The sequence below is a fragment of the Panthera onca genome, chromosome X (assembly GCF_046562875.1).
Source record: "Panthera onca isolate mPanOnc1 chromosome X, mPanOnc1 haplotype 2, whole genome shotgun sequence".
NCBI classification, from domain to species: Eukaryota; Metazoa; Chordata; class Mammalia; order Carnivora; family Felidae; genus Panthera; species Panthera onca.
In genome coordinates this window covers 34,500,710-34,523,545 of record NC_138357.1, presented here as the reverse complement: position 1 = coordinate 34,523,545, position 22,836 = coordinate 34,500,710, and the positions used below count along the sequence as shown (strand labels likewise).

The window sequence follows — 22,836 nt, the reverse complement described above, 5'->3', positions numbered from 1 at the left end:
CAGTCTGTTAAAATATGTGTTTTTTATGTTTGAGGATGTGCATTCAGTTAAACCAAGCTAATGAATTTTTTGTGCAAAGCTGTGTCAAGATTTTTCTATTGAAAAGAATAGTCTATAATCAGCATAGTAATATATAATGTGTGTGTTTAATAGATTTAAAACCTTGATAAGCTGGGGGCACCTGGGTGGCTCAGTCGGTTGAGGGTCTGACTCTTGACTTTGTCTCAGGTCATGATCTCAGGGTCGTGGGGTCCAGCCCCAAATCATGCTCCATGTTGAACGTGGAGCCTGCTTGAGATTCTCTCTCTCTCTCCCTCTGCCCCTTTCCTCTGCTGTCTCTAAAATGAGAAGAAAAAGGAAGAAAACGAAGGAAGATTCTGTCTTTCCCTCTGCCCCTCTCCCTCACTCATGCTTGCTTTCTAAAATAAAAAATCGAAAACCTTGAGAAGCTGTTTCAAGTTTCACAAAAAGGTTTCCTTATGATAGAATCAAGCAACTACTGAAAATGTATAATCTTTCTTACAGTTTCTGTTTCATAGTTTGATATCCCTCCCCAAACTATTATAAATTTAAAGAGCCTGTGTAATTCATATTCATTCAGACTGCTTGTCTGCTTAGAATCTGTCTTCAGGGATAGCCTGAGGTGCAGGGAATCAATCTCCTTTTTTTTTTTTTTTCTTTTTTAAGTAAACTCTACGCCCAACCTGGGACTTGACCTCAGGACCCCAAGATCCAGAGTCATGTGCGCTACCGACCGGGCCAGCCAGGAGCCCTCCGATCCCCCTTTGAGGTAAGGAGTAATGGAATTATCCTAGAAGCTGACGTCAAGGTCTTCACGTGTGAAGAATATGCATTTTTACTTGTAAAACGAGTAAGAAATAAATGCAGAATCACCTATTTTGGGGGCGACTGGGCGGCTCAGTCGGTCAGGCGTCCCACTTCGGCTCGGGTCGTGATCTCGCCGTCCGTGAGTTCGAGCCCCGCGTCGGGCTCTGCGCTGACAGCTCGGAGCCTGGAGCCTGCTTCGGATTCTGGGTCTCCCTCTCTCTTTGCCCCTCCCCCATTCATGCTCTGTCTCTCTCTGTCTCAAAAATAAATAAACATTATAAATAAATAAATAAATAAATAAGAATCATCTATTTTGCATCCTTTTTTTGAGAGAGAGAGAGGGAGACAGAGTCAGGGGAGGGGTACAGGGATAGAATCCCAGCATGAAGCCCAACTCGGGGCTCGATCTTATGACCCCGAGATCATGACCTAAAGCAAAATCAAGAGTTGGACGCTTACCAACGGACCCACCCAGGCACTCCAATTTTTCATACCTTTTTGAACCCTCTGGTGGAAACGTGAATTGAATGCTCACTGGAGTAATCAGGCGAGAACAAGCATCTGAGTTATATTTGTGAAGGTGAGATCCTTTAGTTAAAGGAAAATCCCATGTCATCTACATTCTGGCTCACTACGCGTTCATTTTGGATGTTCTCCAAATTGTCCCTCAAACTAGTTCTACTTTGGGGCACCTGCCTGGCTCAGCCAGAGGAGCCAGTGACCCTTGATCTCAGGGTTGTGAGCGCGAGCCCCACTGGGTGTAGTGATTACTTAAAAATAGAATCTTCAATAAAATAAAATAGTTCTACTCCTTTGACTCCGTTCCTAGATCCTCCCCCACCCCTGCCTCAGCCCCACGTCCTTCTGGCTGAGCCTTCATACCAAGAACAGTAGGAAGCTGAGAGACTTATAACTGAGGCACTGCTCTAAATGATGCAATCCAGATCAACAAACGAAGAGCAATCAGGATAGCACAAAAGGGGACGAAAAAGAAGCTTTTTGGTCGCTTTTTTTTTTTTTTTCAGAGCAGTGGAAGGCTTTAAAATAATTCCTTTATGAAATGAATGGTTTTCTTCACAGAAGATATTTCCATTCATTCAAAGAAATCTTGCAGGCTGACGAGACCCGAAGGAATGGGGAAAGATGAAAACCGGCGATTAACAGCAAACCTGTCCCCTAAAATTTAACCAGCCCACCGGAATATGATATAATCAAGCAATGCCCCCTAAGGCGAGGGTTGTGAGATACTACCTGGGTCATACTTCTAGTAAAAAATTATTTGCCATGGGGCGCCCGGGTGGCTCAGTTCGGTTAAGCATCCGACTTGGGCTCAGGTCATGATCTGGAGGTTCATGAGTTCGAGCCCCGCGTGAGGCTCCACACTGACAGTACAGAACCTACTCGAGATTCTCTCTCCTTCTCCCCGTCCCTCCCCTGCTTGTTCTGTCTCTCAAAAATAAATAAATAGGCTTTTTAAAAAATTATTTGTTGTGTATCTCAAATGTGAATTTAACTGGATGTCCTGTAATGTATTTATTTTGATTGATTGATTGATTGCCACTCCATCGCGTCTGTGGCATTTAACATTTAAAGTCGGGTTTCGTCATTTAACATTCTCTAAAGAACAAAGAGTTTTCACTCAGCTTCGTGAAGGAAAAAAATAACATTTTCTTTTCTCTTGACTGCGAACACAATTTGAACCCTATTCTATTACTTTTCTAAAGGTTCAGACGGTAAATATAACTTCACTTATAGAACACGGAGTCTCAGTTCCTACACAGTAGCAATAACAGTGTAACCATAAGTCCTAGGTTTCTAAGTTTCCTGGTTATCTGTGGATTCACCGTCTTCTCAGCCGAGGCCTTATACCTTTGGATACCAAATTTTCTATTTCAGTGAACTTGGGGGACGGGGGATGGGGTGCGGGGGGTGGAACTTCAAGAACGTTCCTTTGCTTTGGGCTGTGTCTGCCTCGTGCTTGCTGAGCAACAGAGAGTTAAAATCTTTTTTTCAATATCGCCACTCAAATTGCTGTTTACCATCTAAAGTACAGGGTACAGAGTGAGGAGAAAGGCCACAAGGGTCATTATGCTCTGGTGGCAAAAGACCTATCATTATTTTCATTCTGTTCGATGCCAACAGACCGTTTATTAAAGGACAAAATTGGAAATTCTCCACTTTGCTCTTTTTGGGGACTGTTGTATTTGATGTCCCCAACCTGAGGAAAAGACGAGCGAAATTCCATTTTGTTTCCTCACGTGGACTTGAACTATTTTAAAATCCTGTTCCCGAAGCGAATCTGGCTTCCCGAGACTGAGATTAGTTGGTCAGTCACGGAGGGAAACGGTAGTTTGCCTTCTTCTCTCAACTCGATTCAGGCCTGAATGTAGTGAATTTAACTCATTTCATCCTGTCACCCAGAACTTTGCATTGCATAGCCTAAGTTCTTGACAACTGTTTGTTAAATGAATGAACGTAGGAACTGCTTTTATTTGGCACTAACTAAACCGTCATACCCAGACGTGTGGGGCCTCCGAGCACCTATCTCCAAAAGGAATTTCTTCCCTTTTCGTTAACTCGAAATAAGAGACTTTACAGCTCTGTTATCAAGAACTACTTGGACGTAGGGGCACCTGGGTGGCTCGGTCGGTGAATCGTCCGACTTCAGCTCAGGTCATGATCTCACGGTTCGTGGGTTCGAGCCCCGCGTCGGGCTCTGTGCTGACAGCTTGGAGCCTGGAGCCTGCTTCGGATTCTGTGTCTCCCTCTCTCTCTCTCTCTCTCTCTGCCCCTCCCCCACTCATGCTCTGTCTCTCAAAAATAAATAAACATTAAAAATTTTTTTTAAAAAAAGAATTACTTGGATGAAGAGAGAAAGAGGAGAGAGGTTTGGGGATTTTCCCTACTGACAAAGTCAAACAAGTAAGTCTATCAACAGAGAGTTTTAGCTGAAGTGAATATTGACTGTAGTGCAGTATATTCTAGAGTCTTAAAACAGGTCTCTTGTCATCTGCTCAAACTCAAGTGGTGAAAGCTCCAGGCTGGTTGGGATATTGTTCATCATGAGTTGCATTTTAGCTCAGCGTGTTTTTGCATATCTGTAGGAAGTCTTGAATGTAGCCAGAAGAGAAGGACAAACCCTGGAGAGAGAAAAAAAAAAAAAAAAAGTTAGTCTGTAACAAGGGGAGGGGTGCTTTTCAAAAACCCGAGGTACGAAAGCAGATGGTGCAAAATAAGCAAGTTGGAGAAGGGGCCACGAAAACAATGTGGGAGGCTAGTTTTAAAGAGATTCCTCTGAGCCGAAGACCAGGGGAATATATTCAGTATTCAGGAGGCTAACGGCAGAATTTTCCATCCAGGGAGAAGTGGTGCTAGATTCCAGAACAGAAGAACCTCACTTCCTTAGACGCAAAGGTGGGAAAGAGGGAGAAAACCTGAAAGAGAAAGAGAAGGAAGAGCTGGACGATAGCAAAAAAGCTAAAACCACAAAGGAAGAGCTCTGGATCCCATAGCGTGAGGGCTAAAGTAAGGAGTTGAGGCACTATATTAAAAAATCGGGGAGGGGAGCCACCCGGGTGGCTCGGTCAGTTCAGCGTCCAACTCTCGATTGCGGCTCAAGTCATGATCTTACGGGTTCGTGAGATCGAGCCCTGCGTCGGCAGGGGAGGCTCTCACTCTCTCTCTCTCAAAATAAATAAACACACTTTAAAATTAATTAATTAAGTAAGTAAAAAGCAAAATCAGACAAAAATTACTGAAATTGAGGGGTGCCTGGGTGGCTCCCTCGGATCTCACAGTGGGTGGGATCTCACAGCGGGTGAGTTTGAGCCCCGAGTACTGCTCTGTGCTGAAATCACAGAGCCTGCTCTTGATTGTCTCTCTCTCTCTCTCTCTCTCTCTCTGTCCCTCCCCTCCTTGTGCTCTCTCTCTCTCTGAAAATAAATAAATAAACTTAAAACCAAAAGAATTATTGACATGGAAAGAAAATTCTTGAAATTCGATGAACCAACTAAAAAAGGACACTGTGTACTTACTCTGTACCAGTCAGTACCCCAGGTTCTTTTACTATGATTTTGGTCCTCAAATCACTATTCGAGTAGAAATTTTTACCTTTATTTTGTGGATGTAAAAGATGGTGGCTCCCCTTCATCTTGTTCAAGATCCAACAGTGAGAAATTGAGAGGGAATCCCAGCTCAGGAATAATTCAGGTGTTCCTGACAGACTGAAGCCCACGCTCTTAATGAATGGAGTTTGCATCGGGCTGGTTCAAATAACTATGTATATCTCTATTTACTGCTGTAGAGTTTATTACCCGCTGAGGTTTAATAACTTCGGAATTTATTAATTTTGCAATAAAGGCAACTGAAGCCCTATAGGGAAAAGAAGTCAGAAGGGAAATTAGACTCGTCAGAGGGCGTATTTCCCACTTCCTGAGGTTGTGACAGCAAAAAAAAAAAAAAAAGTACGGTGACAGCAAAAACCAAAACGTACTTCTTGTGACCCCCTCCACCTTCCTTCCACACCTATAGCTTCCACTCCTCTAATTCTACAAACCAGTTTAACTTTGTCACCTCGCATACGTGTCCCCTCACCTCATGCCCTGACCCGATCCTGGATCTAAATGGGGAGGGGCAAGCGGTGGAGTCCAATAAAGGAACCTGGTGGCTTTTCCATCACTCAGGAGGACTGAGACTCCTGAAAGAGCCTCGCGGCTTTGTTCCTCCCAATGTAACTCGGCCAATAACCCACGCGCCTTCTACCCATAGCCCTTTAGGTGAGGTCCTGCCTTCTCCCTCCCTCACCACCCCCACCCCCACTTCAAGTCCTTCCAGGAACAGGATGCTCTTGACCCTGAACTCTGCTCTTGTCAACACTGAGTCGCTCTTCCTTCGATTCTATTATTAACGATAAAACCTATGAACTTTACAAAGCACTGTTAAATTCATATCTCGCCTGGTCTTGACCGCCTTGTATACTTGGGTACGAGTATTTCTTATCCCCGTGTTAACGATAAGAAGCCTAGGGGCGTCTGGGTGGCTCAGTCGGTTGAACATCAGACTCTTGATTTCAGCTCAGGTCATGATTTCACGGTCTGTGAGTTTGAGCCCCGCATAGGGCTCTGCGCTGTCAGCGTGGAGCCTGCTTGGAATTCTCTCTCTACTTCTCTCTCTTCCCCGCTTGCACACTCGCTCACTTGCTCTCTCAAAAGATGAATAAATAAAATAAAGTGAAGAAGCCTGAAGAGTTGTGACTTGCCTTAGGACACAGGATATTAAGTGATTTTTCTGGTGAACAGACCAGTCCTCGGTCACCAACGCCCTGTTACATTCTGACTGTCCCTTCTGCCTATTGGCTCACATACTGGTTTGAGATCTATCTTTGACCCTAAGTTCTCACATGCTTGCACTTTGCTCTTTGCCTCCATGGATCCACTTCTTAAACTAAACGTTCCTTCCTTGCCCAGAGATTCTCAGACTTTAGAATGCACAAGGTCACACGGGATGCTTGTTAAAATGCGGATTCTGAGCCCTCGACCCCAGTGGATCTGATTTATTATGTTTGGAGGGAGGACGCAGGAGTCCCCGTTTTGGAAAGGAATCTAAGTGATTATGATGCAGGGAGTCCAGGGATCACCCTTTGAGAAATGCTGGGGGATTCTTCAGTTTGAGGGTTGTGTTGCCTCGAGTTACAGAGCTCTCACACAATGTGAAGTGAATAATGTGGAACATTCTATCAACACAGTTGTTCACTGCAATAAAATGTCAACATTTCAAGTCTTTTTTTTTTTTTTTCAAAAGACTTCTTAAGACTCACTCTCTCTGCACATGGTCCCGTTCAAAAGGAATTACAGCTGTTCCTACTTTTGTAAGTAACACTTCCCGATCTGTGCATAAAATATTGAAAAAGAACAAAGCGCAGCTATAGCTATATGTTCAGTTGTGTAGAATAAATCCATTGCCTTCAAAATTATAAATCTGACTAATGAAAACTAACCAAAAAATCTACTGAATAAGAATGGAATTTTTAAGCATATAAGCAATGGAAGAAACCACAAATGGAAAAATCAATAGATTGAGACTACAGAGAAATGGAAAACACTGAAGCTCAGAAGCCACTACTAAATAAGAAAACCTAAGAGACAAGCCACAAGCTGGGAAAAATATTTGCAACAGACACTAAAAAGGGATGATAGATTTGAAATATTAAAAAGCTCACAAAAATCAAAATAGAAAATGGCTAAAGAACAGGAACAGAGATAAATACACGTGACCCAAGTTCAAGAACCTAATGAATATATTTTTTAAGATGTTCAGTATTTTAAAATGCCAGTGGTAGGGGTGCCTGACTGGCTCCGTCGGTAGAACATGGGACTCTTGATCTCGGGGTCATGAGTTCAAGCCCCATGTTGGGCATAGAGCTTATTTTAAAAAATAAAATAAAATAAAATAAAATAAAATACCAGTAATATATATCATTTCTATCCATCAAATAAAGAACTTTTAAATGATTATTTGGGGGCGCCTGGGTGGCTCAGTTGGTTAAGCATCTGACTTTGGCTCAGGTCATGATCTCACCGTTCATGAGTTCGAGCCCCAAGTCAGTCTCTGTGCTAACAGCTCAGAGCCCGGAGCCTGCTTCAGATTCTGTGTCTCCTTCTCTCTCTGCCCCTCCCCCGCTTGTGCTCTGTCTCCCTCTCAAAAGTAAATAAACGTTAAAAAAATTTTAAAAATGATTATTTGGAAGAGACTTCAGTGAAATGGACAGGCACACTCAAACACTGCTGATGGGTGGGTAAATTGATACGAACTTTCTTTAAAAAATTTAAAAATTCTTATGGTGAGTGTGTGTGTGTGTGTGTGTGTGTGTGTGTGTGTGTGTTTTAAGTAAACTCTACCCCCAATGTGGGTCTCAAAGTGATGACCCCAAGATCAAGAGTTTCACACTCTACCAACTGAGGCAGCCAGGCACCCCTCATGAGTGTTTTTTGGAGAAACACACACACGCACGCACATACTTAGACCCAGGAAGTTCCTTTGTAGGATTCTAGTCTAATAAAACAATCAGAAATTCAGACAGAGATTAAATACAGACTTCTTTTTACGATGGAAAAATTGGAATCATACTGTATGTCCAACAGTAAAAGGATGCTGTTTTTAATAAACAATGCATGGTAGAGTCACGTGACAAAATGTTATATAGCAATTTAAAAGGTTTGCAAATACTTAACGGTTCTTGAAAACGTTTCAAATGTAAGGAGACTTTGAAAGCCCAAGATGTAGCATTTTATGTATAACACAATCCCAATAAAAATATTTTATATGCGCATTAGAAAGCTGTAAATAAATACATCAAAATGCTAACAGCTCTTATCTCTAGGTGGTGAGATTTTTATTTTCCTCTTAGTACTTTTCTGTACTATGAATTCTCTACAATAACCATATGTTAGTCTTATAATCAGAAACTGCAACAAATGGTATTTCAGAAGTCCCTCAGAAAGCATAACATAGAGAAGGAAAAGTTGTCAACTTAATTAATTTATAGTTTGCAAGTGACAGAGAACACTCACCACTTGTTTCTGTAACAGGAACTGGAATCCACTTATGGAATGCCAGTGACCTTATATTCTCAAGACAACTGCTTATCTGTATCCCTAATTGAAAGACGGGGCTATGGAGTAAAGACAACAGTCTCTGGGAACAGATGTCTGAAGGGAGATAAAACAAGTATCAGGATAACGTAGAAGGAAAATTTTACTAACACTCCTTAGTCGAACTGCATTCTTATTTAGGCCTCTTAATAGGGTAAAATGCTTCTCCTGGTACAATCTGATACATCAATGGATCAACATAACGCCATTAATAGTTAGGAGGTTTCTTTTTTTTTTTTTTTTAACAGAAAAGGCTTTCCTTCAAGAATTTAAAATTGCAATCACAAGAGAAATGTCTTATTGTTTCCTTGATGATTGGATGGTGGGGTAGGGGTTAATTTTGGTAATTGATAGACAGAAAAGGAAGATGACACGTGCTAGCGTCACCCAATCAGAGACGAGCTTTGCATGAGCCCGGTACTGAAGAATCTTAGGCATCCATATTAATTTTGTATTGGTCACGCTCGACAGACTGCTAAAACAGATAATTCTGGTACACTACGTGCTCCCTGAATACCCATCTAGAACACAAATTTCTTCAAATTAAAGTCACCGTGGAAAACCATCCCTTCTTGGCTGCTGGGCAAACAATAGCAAAGTGGGGGTCACTTTAGATCATCTGGAAGGTGGAACCAAGATTTGTCTCCTTGCTCCATAGGACATCGTTACGTGAACATTCCCAAACTCAAAGCAGGCCATTGGACTTGATGAGGTTAATGCTCTATATTTAAGAGGACAGGTTCAAAAATCGAGGGATTTCCTAGGCCAATGTGCTATCTTCTAACTTATCACACCTCTACCCAGGGCTAGACATGCCAACTAACACCCTGGAGAGCCACCATATACAATTTCGTTTGAAAGATATTTTAAGGATCATGGATCCAAATCTGCCCACCTCCCAAACAGGTTGCCATGAAGTCAGGTATCCCCTCATTTGCCAGGACATTTACATTATAGCTGAATTGAGGCACTGATTAGGGGAGAGAGAAGGAGTTAGCTAAGGAAGCACTAGCAGAGATGAATTTATCTGATTCAAACCTATCCTTTGGTGCTTAGCAAAAGAAAGCAGAGACTGAGAACAAGCACGGAAAGACAGATATTGTAAGGATCCTGTGAAACGGGGGGCAGGAGTATTACTCAAATAAAGAACAGGTCAAAGGGCCTGAAAGACAGATTTTGCCTACATTAATTCAACAGGCATTTATTGAGCTTGGCACTGTGTCAGTGCTGCAAACACAAGGAAAGAGGCCTTCCTTTAGATTTCGTGGTCCAATGGGGAAAATATGTGAATTACAAAGTATATAGTCAAGGGGCACCTGGCTGGCTCAGTCAGTAGAGCATGGGACTCCTGATCTTGGGGTCGTGATTTCGAGCCCCACGTCGGGTGTAGAGATTACTTTAAAAAAAAAAAAGTATAATCAAAAGTCCTACATTCTAGGAAAGCTCTGGCAGACAACTCAGTCTCTTCATCTTTCAACAAACATTTAGTCGCTCTATTATGTACCTGGAACTTGGTTAGAAAATAGAGACACAAAGCCCAATAAGGTGGAATCATTGCCCTAAAGGAGCTTCCTAAACCTAGTTGGGGAAATAGACAAATCAACAATGGCAACACAATGGTCTGAGAGGCTATGGAGACACCGAGATAGAACCATTTAGGTTTGCCTGGAGGGGCTAGAGAAATCATCTCCAAAGATACGCCATTTGATGTGGGACTTGAAGACTGGGTCGGAATTTGCTAGATTACAAAGGAACATGAGAGCAGACCTCACAAGGGGACAGAGGATAGATGATAAGAGGTAACCATTTACTCATACTATTATATATGCTATATTTGATCCTTCATTCAATAATAATTGTTCCAGTACATGCTCTATACCTAGCACTGTGCTGAAGTACTAATTCCCTGAATTTTCACGAGAGGACACAAAGGCATACAGAGACTAAGTGACTTTTCCGAAGCCACACAGATAGGAAGAGGCAGATTCAAACCAAGTTCTGACTCTCTCCAAAACACACATGTTTTCCATTCCACCCCCAAAACGGGATTGTATAGGTATACAGGCATATTTGGGAAATGATGAAATTTCTGGTTTGGCTAGAATATAAGGGAATGTGGGGAGGGGGTGGGAAGTGGCAGCAGAAAATCTGTGGAACGTTTCACTAATTTGCATGTTAAGGTTTACATATCTGATCATTTGCATTTGATTTTACAAGAGGAGAAATAATTCCTTTTTTATGCCTTTCCAAGAAGGCCCTGGAACAGGTACAATAATAACTTTTTCAAGTTTTTAGAAACTTATGACCCCACCATGTTGAGAGGGGAAGAAAAAACAAGAAGGAATTAAAATCGATTCTCAAGGCAACCATTTTTTACTTGCAATTACTTTAAAATATCATGAATATTTATCACTCGGCTTTCCAGACAATACGCCAGAATCCAACCAACGATGAGGGAACAGCTATATGAGGCCAATGTGGAGAAAAGTACCAAATAAAAATGATGCGAATGGCAACCTTCACAATGCATCCTAACTGTATCGTGTCTATGGAGTTTCATGTTTTCATACCCATTACCCAGGTAATTTCATACCCATTACCCAGGTCTGCATATGCTTTGAAAACTCGTTTCTTACCAAATCCAATTTCGTTAAAAGATCTAAAAATATGTTAAGTAGTATAACAAAATAAAAGAAGAACGTTTGGCAGTAAAGACTGAGTTGCTGAGTAGTGCAAACCTATAGTCATTTCATGAGATTTCTGTTTAGCCCTCAGGGCAAAACTTGAAATGACCGATCTTAGTGATCATGGAAAAGAGTTTTACCCTGCACTGACGTTTAAGATGTTGGCTTTCAGTTTATAGATATCAATGTTTAAGCAAATATTTCACTTCTGTGGAGCACCAAAGCACTATAATTAATTTAATGGCTTTTAATAGGAATATCTGAAAACATAGAAATCAGCTCCAAGCATTGTACTTTCATTTGAAATAAAGTAATTGAAAAACCTAACATTGGTTATGCATTTCTTGAATTTATGTAATATTTCATGCTTTCATACACATCATACACATTATTATAAATTACGTATCAACTTCCTTTTTAGAAACTGAATGTGTATTTCTAACTATTTATAAAACGCTATGAGACATTTGGAAACAATGATACTCTTCCCAATAAGCATTCAATTAGCCTGATAATCTGACCTGATCTTTGGAGGCTGAGCCGTTCCATCCTTCAGAGGATTTTTCTTTCCTACACACACACACATGCACACACACACACACACACACACACGAAACTGGGTTGATATAAATATTAATTGAAGTATTGATCTGTTTTTTAAAAAATTATATTTAATTCAACATGGAAAAAAGGCATAGGAAAGACCTTAACGTTCTGAATCATTTCTGGTAAAGAAGAATGATCTATAGTACTATTTTAAATATTCCGAGACAAATTTTCAAGAAGAAAATCCTGAACAACCGGTTCTAGTCTTGCACATCCGTTCGGTGCATCTGGGGAGCTCTAACACATAATCATGTGTTGCTGGCAGGTAGGAGAGGCTGGTATTCATATTTGGGTTTTAAAGGAAGTCCTTCCAATGTCTTGCAATCTGTTACCTATGCCTCTCTCCTTGGGGTTTTCTGCTCTGCTAAAGTCGTCCCTCACCATGATCCAGAACGGTTATGCCATTTTAATGATCAGTACCTGCTTCAATCGAGGTCAAAAAAGAAACTGGAAAGGATAAAACTAGAATCTATTTCTCAGATTTAATGAAGACAAAGGGCTTCATTGTCCTTTTACAGAAGAGAAAGAATTTTGTAGAGTCGACAGTTGGGAAGAAAAGAAAATTAAGGAAGCAAACTGGATGAAGTCTTTCCATTGTGGGGCAGAATGACCTGACAAGTGACCTCTTTGCAGACACTGAATTGCTCCTAATGATGTAGATAATTTCCTCGAGCCTCCCAAGGAGTAATGTCGGTCCTTCCATGCCTCCTAAAATCAGAGTAATTAGTTAGAAGACTCCAATAGCTGTCCAAATCCTCTCTCTGCTTAGTTACTATTCAGGTTTCCTTTACCTTATGGGGACTTCCTTCCTCTCAAGCGCTCATCTTAGGTCCTTAAAGCTTGCGTTTTGCATTTCTTTTGGTTGACAGAGTTCCTGATCTTGGTCAGTCCTGGCCCTGCTTTTGTTCTGTAGGTGCAAGGCCTCGGAGACCCACTTCTGCCCTACATGCTATTTGACCTCAGCCAGTGCCCTATTGTTGACTTCCTTTTGTCAACCAACAGCTGCAAGGGACTCCACCCTGCTACATGGCAACGTCACTGGAAGGCATCTTTACCCAGCATATTTGCAAATCCACACTTAAAGTTGAATTACACAGAAAGAAAATTATAATCCTCAAAATGCCACCCTAGCTCTTTCGCCTGCGCTGCCGACGTGCCATCCAGACTGAGGAAGGCCCAGAAAGTTCGGGGCCATGTGAGACACACCCACTGCCCCCCAGTTAACGTTTATTTATTTTTGAGAGACAGAGAGAAATGGAGTGCAAGCAAGGGAGGGGCAGAGAGAGAGACACGCACAGAATCCGAAGCAGGCTCCAGGCTCTGAGCTGTCAGCACAGAACCCAACACAGGGTAAAAATACCTACTTCTAAAGCAAATGGCTCATAAAGTACTCTGAGTGACGGAAGCTTCCAGTCTTCATAATTCTAAAACATCTTTGTTATTAATTCTAGACATCGCCTACAAATCTTACTAAAGAGAAAGATAGAATCATAGTCGTCCTGTTGCCATTGGCCTAAATTGCTATTACGTGGATCCATTCCTTACTCTTTAAACCTGACATTGCCCTTTGTTGGAAGGAAAACACCAAGGGTAGATTTATGAAAACAGTATGTAACATTAGATTAGGCATTCATGTAATAAACATGATGGCTCATCTATGATATTTACTCCTAATGGGTAACCAATTTTCCATGGAAGAGAGAAGAAAGGTGCTTTATTTCTTGGGAAAAGTAGTGAACATTTCCTGTAAGGTCCCATGGTTCTTTTTTCTCCCAAGTTTTTATTTATTTATTTTGAGAGGGGGAGGGGCAAAGAGAGAGGGAGTTAGAGAGAATCCCAAGCAGGCTCTGCGCTGTCAGCGTGGAGCCCGACGTGAGTCTCGATCTCACGAACCGTGAGATCATGACCTGAGCTGAAACCAAGAGTCAGAAGCTTAACTGACTGAGCCACCCAGGTGCCCCAGGATCCTATGGTTCTACTCACAGGCTGTCGGGATGGAGTATTTGCCTCCCCACTCCCGCATACACCCAGCTCCTGCATTACAGGCCCAATGACCTTGGGCAAAAAGTTGAATTACACTGTAAGCTTTAGCTTTCTCATCTGAAGATGGGGATAATAATATTTCCATTCACCGACTACCTATTAGCACTAAATGAGGCAATATACACCAAGTTCCTAGTACAAGTCCTACCACATTGAAGAACTCAGTAAGGGGCAATTGTAAATGTTGTCATTTTTTTCCCTCGGTGACATTGTGTCATTGTGATTACATTCAACTTTGGAAGGTGAGAAAGAAATGAGAGTGGAATGTAACCATCTGTCTATTGCTTGGTAGTAAAGATTGTAAAGACCTAAGATGGTAATGAAGGAAGGGAGCCAATTTCTACCTTGCTCTGTTTCGTATCGCCAGTGGTGAACCAACTCCTACTTAAACACTCCTCTAAGAACACAAACGTATCCGGGTGCCAAATCCATATTGGAGCAAACACAGGAGCCTAGACAGGGGTCCACTGGCAAACTGCAGCAGCAAACCCAATCTGCTGCTGCTTGTTCTTATAAATAAAGTTTTATTGGCACACCACCATGCCCATTTGTTTACTTGCTGTCTATGGGTCCTTTTGTACTAGAGCAGCAGAGTTGAGCAGTTACAACAAAGACTGTATGACCTGTGTGCCAAAAATATTGGCTCTCTGGCCTTTCATACACAATGAATGTCTGCTGACTCCTGAGCTAGAATATTCCTGGAGTCTGATCTCACTTCAGATGATGTCCTTTCCAGGGGACTCCCAAATATTTAAAAATTTTTCAAAAGCTTAGTCAACTTGAATTAGTTATAGGCCTAGACCATTCCATCCATTGAATGAAATGTATCTTCCTGTAATGTTACCCGATGGGTGAAAAGAAATCCTTCCCTGATTGGACAGCTTTACGTTCCATTTATACCCTGGTTCTGGTGACCCTGTTAAACTGATAAAGAAACAGACACGTGAAAGCATCTGGTTCTGAATGATCAAAGATGTTTGTTGATTCAAAACGAAACTTCTGTGAGGTGCCTGGGTGGCTCAGGTCATGGTCTCGCGGTTTGTGGGATGGAACCCCACATCAGGTTCTGTGCCTGGAGCTCGCTTCTGATTCTGTCTCCCTCTCTCTCTGCCCCTCCCCCGCTCACGTTCTGTCTGTCTCCCTCTCTCAACAATAATTAATAAACATTAAACAAAAATTTTAAACAGGGGCGCCTGGGTGGGTCAGTCGGTTAAAGCATCTACTTCAGCTCAGGTCATGATCTCACAGTTCGTGGGTTCGAGCCCCGCGTCGGGCTCTGTGCTGACAGCTCAGGGCCTGGAGCCTGCTTCAGATTCTGCGTCTCCCTCTCTCTCTGCCCCAACCCACTCGCGTTCTGTCTCTGTCTCTCTCAAAAATAAATGTTAAAAAATTTTCTTAACAAACCAAAAAATGAAACTTCTGTGACACTTTCTAAGATTATTTAGACAAGATCTTCTAACTGCATTGAGTTATTAAAACCTTGGCACGATTTAAATCTTTAAACCAATATAGCCGCATGTTTAATTCTAAAAGTGCCAAAAAAAGGAAATATATCATCTTTTGCTACCTGGATTCTGTTTCTGGCTTAAAATGTTTTTGCAACATTTAAGTCTCTTTTGTATATGAAAGCATTTTGCCCTCTTTTGTGTATCAAAGCATTTTGCCCTTCTTTCAAAGACACTGGCAAATAAGGGCTCACACTTGACCAGGACATAGACTCCTTTATCTTCCGAAACCCTCTGGATTTCTGAGTGTAGTTTGTCTCTTGGAGTGCAGATCCTTAGAATACTTGTTTTCTGCCATCACATGTCATACCCTCATTAGTATGGGTTTCCTGTGTTTAAGCAGACTAATTGTGTCATTCTCCCTTTTTTAATACCACCTTTATTGAGATCTAATTCACGGTACCATTCAATTCACCTGCTTAAATGGTACAGCTCAGTGATTTTTAGTTGTACAAACATTATTGCAATCTATTTATTTTTTAATAAAGCTTATTTATTTATTTTGAGAGAAAGAGAGCATGCACACGCACACACACACGCACACACACGTGAGCAGGGTAAGGGCAGAGAGAGAAGGAGTGAGAGAGAACCCCAAGCAGACTCCACACTGTCAGTGCAGAGCCTTACACGGGGCTCGATCCTACAAACCGTGAGTTCGTGACTTGGACTGAAATCAAGAGGCAGACGCTGAACTGCCTGAGCCACCCAGGTGCCCCTCTCACAATCTATTTCAGAACGTTTTCAGGACCCCAAGAAGGAACCTCATTAGCAGTAATTCCCCATTTTCCTCCAGAGATGTCTTTAAAGATGTTCCCTTTTTGTGTATTTTATATAAATGGAATCACATAATATGTGGTCTTTTGTAACGGAATTATTTCATTTAGCATGTTTTCAAAGTTCATCCATGTTGCAACATGGTCAATCTCTTTTTAGAATCACATTTTGCATATTTAGTGGACATGGACCCCAAAATTTGGGGGCATTTAAAAATCTGATTACATTTTCCCTCTCACACACACAAACACACGCACACATGCACACACGCACACACACATTCACACACACGGAAAGAGAACCTAACAATCATACACAATAGGCTAGACATGACTGTTTCTTTAGAAGCCTGATTAGTGGTGTGGAAAATTATGCATAATCCTTATGAATTTTGGAATATGCTGTACAATTTATCCTGAAAGTTCTCCAGGATATCTTTAATAGACCCTTCTTACAGGAAACCCTCAGGGTTTGAAATTACATTCGGACGTAAGTTTAGGTTGACTATTTCATCGAAAAGGATGCTCTTATAACCCAGACGCACAAAACAGTGAAGTCAAGATATGTGTGCGAGCTAGTGCACTCACCTACCTTGCCCTGTAATTTACAGGCATGGGCATTTTTCCTCCCAAATCAAAATGTGACATGTGCCAGTTGGTTATGTAAACCTCATGGGGGGGGGCACTCACATGGCTATATCTAAAGCAACTATCAAAATTGCTGTAAACAAAAGGAAGACCTGTAATTTGCAAGCTCCCAGTGACACAAAAGATGCCTTCTCTGACTGCTTCAGCTTAATCATTCCCATTCTTCACAGAATACACACAACACCCCTTATATATTCTATCTGGTTTCCTCAGTATTTCTTGTATGTTGGTTTTGCCATCGAGTTATCATTAGCCTTTTAATTCTATGTGCATTAAGACTATATTTTTTCTATGTTGCTTATAGTATTTAATTCAATGCCAAGAACATAATAGGCACTTAAAAGAATATTGTCAGTTGGGGTGCCTGGGTGGTTCATTGGGTTAAGCGTCTGATTCTTGATTCGGCTCAGGTCGTGATCTCATGGTTTGTGGGTTCGAGCCCTGTGCCAGGATCCAAGCAGACAGTGTGGGCCCTACTTGAGATTCTTTCTGTTTCTGTCTCTCTCTCTCTCTGACCCTCCCCCACATGGACTCTCTCTCTCTCTCTCTCTCTCTCAAAATAAATAAACTTTAAAAAAAAGGATATTATCAATTAATATTTGACAGGAAACCTGAGGGTAACATTTTAATTTTGAGCATTTCCAGTGATGATAGCGAACTTCATTGGATCTACATAATAGAAGGTTAATGTTAATCAAATATGTCCTAAACCTAGTAAAGTCATTTTACTTGAGGTTTTTGATCTTTTGTTCTTCTTCTTAGCAAGTGAAAATATGAAAATACTCTTGGACACATCATAATAATTTCTTTATGAGAATGTGCTTAAAATTGGCAGGTTTTTTTAATCAGACATTCAGGTTGATAGTAATCACTGAGACTTGAAAAATATTTGAAAGTGTTTATACATGGAATTAACATTCATGTGTTATACACGCATACATTTTGAGTTGGAAACATGAAAACAACCTTCACTTAGTAAACAATGGAAATAACTTGCAATTATTATATTGTGGGTCAAAAATTTTTAAGAAATTTCCAGGTCTACTAAGATCACCTCCATGTCTAATATTTTGAGGATAAGAGAAATCTTTAATATCAAACTTAATTTAAAATTTTTCATGTCAGTATTTGCTATGGATATTATCATAGAGGCTGTATTTGTAACCAGAAATAACACGGTGAATAAAAAGTAGAATCAAGAATCAATCCAAGAACCTAAGACATCATGATATGGAATAGAATTATCATATTAAAACATAAGATGAAAGCAAAATATATTAGTTCCTGGAAATGAACTGATAAATTGAGAAGCAATTAATTAGAACAGATTGGTACAGGGGCACCTGGGTGGCTCAGTCGGTTAAGCGTCCAACTTTGGCTCAGGTCATGATCTCCGTGCTCATGAGTTCAAGCCCCACGTCTGGCTCTGTGCTCACAGCTGGGAGCCTGGAGCCTGCTTCAGATTCTGTGTCTCCCTCTCTCTGTGTCCCTCCCCCGCTAGTGCTCTGTCTCTCTGTCTCTCTGTCTCTCTCTCTCTCTCAAAAATAAATAAACATTAAAAAACTTTAAATTAGATTGGTACACAATTACACATTTAGACAGTAAGAAAACAATTAGGTGAATTAGAAGAAATTATTTGCATTGAACTGATCAGGATTGTTTATTTCTTCTATTATATAATGGTTGTGTAGCAAAATCACATTTTTAAAAAAATTTATTTATTTAAAAAAATTTTTTTAACATTTATTCATTTTTGAGAGACAGAGCATGAGCACAAGAGGGACAGACAGAGCCTGACACGGGGCTCAAACTCACTGACTGAGAGATCATGACCTGAGCTGAAGTCAGATGCTTAACCGACTGAGCCACCCAGGTGCCCCTAAAATTTATTTATTTATTTTGAGAGAGCTTGAGTGCAAGTGGGGGAGGGACAGAGAGAGAGGGAGAGAGAGAATCCCAAGCAGGCTCTGCTCAGTCAGCCCAGAGCCTGACTTGGGGCTCAACCTCACAAGATCATTACCTGAGCCGAAATCAAGAGTCAGATGATTAACCGACTGAGTTATCCAGGCGCCCTGCAAAATCACCTTTTAACAGACTATAGAAAAGAGGTTTTAAAAGAATGGGTAAATGGGAAACATAACTTACCCTAAGAAATTTTCAGGAAAAAAGTCAGAATATGTGCACATAATAAATTGTGCACTGGACTGGGGAGAGCTCTGTAGAAAACACAGCAAAGAAAAGGAGGATATGCTTATGGAGAGGAAGAAAGAAAGGTATGTTGGACAGAGAGAAAACCTAAGGGTGAGACCCAAGCCTTCTATGACATCAAACAAATACAGGAAGAAGAAGTGGTTTTCAAAATTGTGTGATATTGATTTTAAGCTATTTATTACAAAGGTCCGTGGGATTGAAAATTGGAGATGGAAGGAAAGGGTGAAAACTTTCAGGCTGTTGATTCACAGGGTCTGCGAGAAATCTACATACGTAATAGACTTTTTGTTTTGTTTTCATTTTTACAAGAATAGAACGATAAAATAACCATTAGTTCAACAATCATTTACTGAACTGCAACATGCAAGGTGCTGTAGGCTGAATTAGAGTCTCCAGTCAGTTAAGTGTCTGACTTTGATTTAGGCTCAGGTCACGGTCTAACGGTTTGTGGGATCAGCCCGTGCAGCAGGCTCTGTGCTGACAGCTAGGAGTCCGTCTCTCACTCTCTCTGCCACTCCCTGCCTCCTGCTCTCTCTTTCTCCCTCTCAAAATAGACATTTTTAAAAAGATGAATTATTGCCTCTATCTTGACTATAAGCATCTACGAGGCACACTGGAGGCCTCCTGTGCAAGCCTTTTCTACATAGATAGGAAAATGACCAATTTGGGGTTAGTTTGTGAATGATCCCATAAGAGTTCAATGAAAACGAAGTGCAGTTTGAGTAAAGCTTTGAATCTGAAGCTCCTTTCTTAGGGAAAACGCTTGGCTTTGAAGAGACTTTTAAATTTGGGGCAACACAAAGGTAGCTTAGTTACATCAAAATGCCTATTTTAATAATATTGATTAAAATGCACTTCTACTCAGATTATACTATTGAGTTAGGGATCTTAATTAGCATCCAAATAGGTGCTTCCGTGTTTAAGGCATCTTTTTTCTGGGGGAGACTTCTGAGACCCTGACTAGTGCCACTGCGTGGGCAACCTTGAGGCTTTGAAACTATAGACCACTACACTTCTATTAAAGTGACATTTCTCAGGGGTGCCTGGGTGGCTCAGTCGGTTGGGCTTCCGACTTCCTCCACTCAGGTCATGATCCCACAGCAGTTTGGTTCAAGCCCCAGGCGGGGAGGGGGGGCTCTGTGCTGACAGCTTAGAGCCTGGAGCCTAGCCTGCTTCAGCAGGCTCCCTGTCTCTCTGCCCCTCCCCTGATTGCTCTCTCTCTCTCTCTCTCTCTCTCTCAAAAATAAATAAACATTTAAAAAAATTAAAAATAAAGTGACATTTCTTGGCAACAAACTCTTGCTGAATTCTGACAACCTCAGTGTTAATTAGTGAACAAAGACCTTTATTAAAGTTTCCGATGTAAGGTTTTCTGATTAAGAAACAGGAAAGCAAAAATAGCATATGCATAGGGTTCTTAATATTTTCCCTTACTCCAAATTTGAAAACTTGAGAAGTAAACGGAAGTAGAAAATTAAGTGAAGTAATTGAGACAAATATATCCATACTGGAAAACTTAGCTTGCAGAGTCCCCTCAAGCTATGGCTAAGTCTGTACGTTGAAGTCTAAAAGCACGTGGGTGGGGGGGGGGTGGAACACCTGGGTGGCTCAGTCCGCTAAGCGGCCAACTTCGGCTCAGGTCATGATCTCACAGTTGGTGAGTTCAAGCCCCGCGACGGGCTCTGTGCTGACAAGCTCAGAGCCTGGAACCTGCTTCGGATTCTGTGTCTCCCTCTCTCTCTGCCCCTCCCCCACTCACACTCTGTCCTTTCTCTCTCTCTCTCTCTCTCTCGAAAATAAATAAACATTAAAAATAAATAAAAGCAGGTGGAAGCTTTTCCGTGGTGACTGACGCAAGGTGGACAACTGAAGTACCATATTCAGTGTGTCTAGAGATTTTGTGCAAAGAATTATAGAAACCATACCAAACCTTGGGCCAATTATTGGAAGCCAGGATTCTCGTTCTGGAGCCTGTTGTAAATGTGTGTGGCATGGTCAATGTAACAGCAACATGCTGAAATCAGTATTTTCGTGCTGACCCAAACCTGACCCAGTAAGAAATCTCTCATAACAGAAGCTCAATGTTTCTGAAGGCATGATTGCCCTCTCGTTTCTTTTTCACCTTCCCGTGCCTTTCATAAGTCCTTCTAGTTGGTTAATCATTAATCCCCTTCCAGGTTCCCTCCTCCCCCCTCTCCGTGTCAAGTCCTTCTCTGGTTATGTAGCTTTTAGGCAGTCTATGGACCCCCGTACCTCTTCCCATTTAACAAGTCCGGTCACTCACTACGGGTTAATTTCTCTAAGCAAATTCATAACGGCAGATCAAGCGGGGGCTTCTTTACAGGAGCATTCAATTTTTGAGGCCACTCCTAATTTAGCATTTTCCCTAAAATGCGTGTAAAATGGGATGCAATTGAACCCATTTTAAATTCGCATTAAAAAAAAAAAAAAAATTCCAAGCACACATTTCCGGAACAAAATGGTTACGACTGGAACGGGAAAGGGCTTAGACTTTCTCCTCCGCAGCTGTCCCACAAGCCAATCCCTTGACCTGACCCTGGAGAATCCCTCCAACTCTGGCCCTCGGAGCTGATTTTGGACCTGCAGCGAGCCAAAGGATTGGAATGCAGATCCGGAGGGGAAACCTCCGCGTCTGTTCTTGCAAGAAGCCAGCTGTGGTAACCTGGAGGCAATCTGCTGGGCAAAGAAGAAGAAAGGGTGCTCTGGGTAACAGAGAAGGTAATCCGGGAAGCGCGTCTCCCAAGTTTTCTCTGGTGGAAAGAGACGGATGAGAGTTGACATCCATTTCCAGCCAACCGAGCGGAACGAGGTTACTTGAACCATGCCTTCCCACCTCGACTTCTCACCCCTTGCCGCTTGGACAAAGCGGCCACACAAGGTGACTGGGGTCAACGATGTACTTGGCACGAAACCAAAGACCCGAGAGCCGGTCCCGTCCATATTCTGCCCCTTGGACCTCGGAAGGTTAAAGGGAAGATTGCTGAGGTTTCCCCTCTGCGTTGTTTCGCACCTGGGCTGATCCGAACAGTCGAAACTACTAGAAATGTCCCTTTCCGCGCCCAGGCTCTCTTCGCCATTCAGGGGAAAAAACTGTACCCTCAGACTTAAGTAGGGGCTTAGTGACTTTCAAACTCCCATTCCCAACATTCACATCTTTACATTGTTTCCACTTTTTTTTTTTTTCCTTTTTGCACATTACGCTGAGCCAGGCACTGTGGACTTCTAATCTCTTTTTAGCCGGGGAGGGGGAGAAACCGGCGCGAGGTTTCTCGAGCTCCCCGCCGCAGAGTTAGAGTCCCCATCCCACCGGGGTGTCCACCCTGGCGACTCTTCTCCCAGTTCCCCACCCAGTTGATGTGACAGGCTCGTGGCCCAATCCCCTTCCAGGTTCCCAGGCCGAGGGCTAGCACCACCCGAGCCAATGGCGGCGGCCGAGGGGCGGAGGGAGCGCTGGCTTTAGAACCACTGCCGCAAAGATTCCGAGAGGCAGAAGTTGTCCGGGCGCGTCGGTCGGAGGCTGTCGGGCCAGATCCGGGACTCTGCGACTTTATGTAAGTGCTTTGTGGGCACGGGAGGGCACGACGGGAGCGAGTACCCGGGGCGTGGGCAGGCGTGGGTCCCGGGGAGAGCATCTCCGGGCACCTCTGCCGGAACGTGCCCCGCGCGCGGGGACGCGGGGCGGAGCGGGGGCTGCAAAAATTCCAGTCCCAGCCCTCGGGCGCCAAAGCGATCGTTGGCAACCGCGATGGGTGGGAGTGACAGCGGGCCCCACGACCACCCGCCGCAAACACGTTTTCTGCTCTGAACCGCAGGGATGGTGCTTTCTCGCTAGTTGCTCTTAACTTGTTGCCTACCTGCGGCTGCAGTC

The 22,836-nt window shown here is 42.4% G+C and overlaps 1 protein-coding gene across 2 annotated transcripts in view; it reads left to right on the top strand.

Annotated features, from left to right (window-relative positions):
• Positions 1-22,387: 22,387 nt before the first annotated feature.
• PLS3 (plastin 3) overlaps positions 22,388-22,836 on the top strand; it is an 89,492-nt gene continuing 89,043 nt past the window's right edge. The window contains exon 1 of one of the 2 annotated variants that reach the window (XM_081793001.1): positions 22,388-22,519. The gene's annotated coding sequence lies outside the window, so the exon portion shown is untranslated. The remainder of the gene's footprint in view (positions 22,520-22,836) is intronic. The other variant, XM_081793004.1, reaches the window with a different exon arrangement.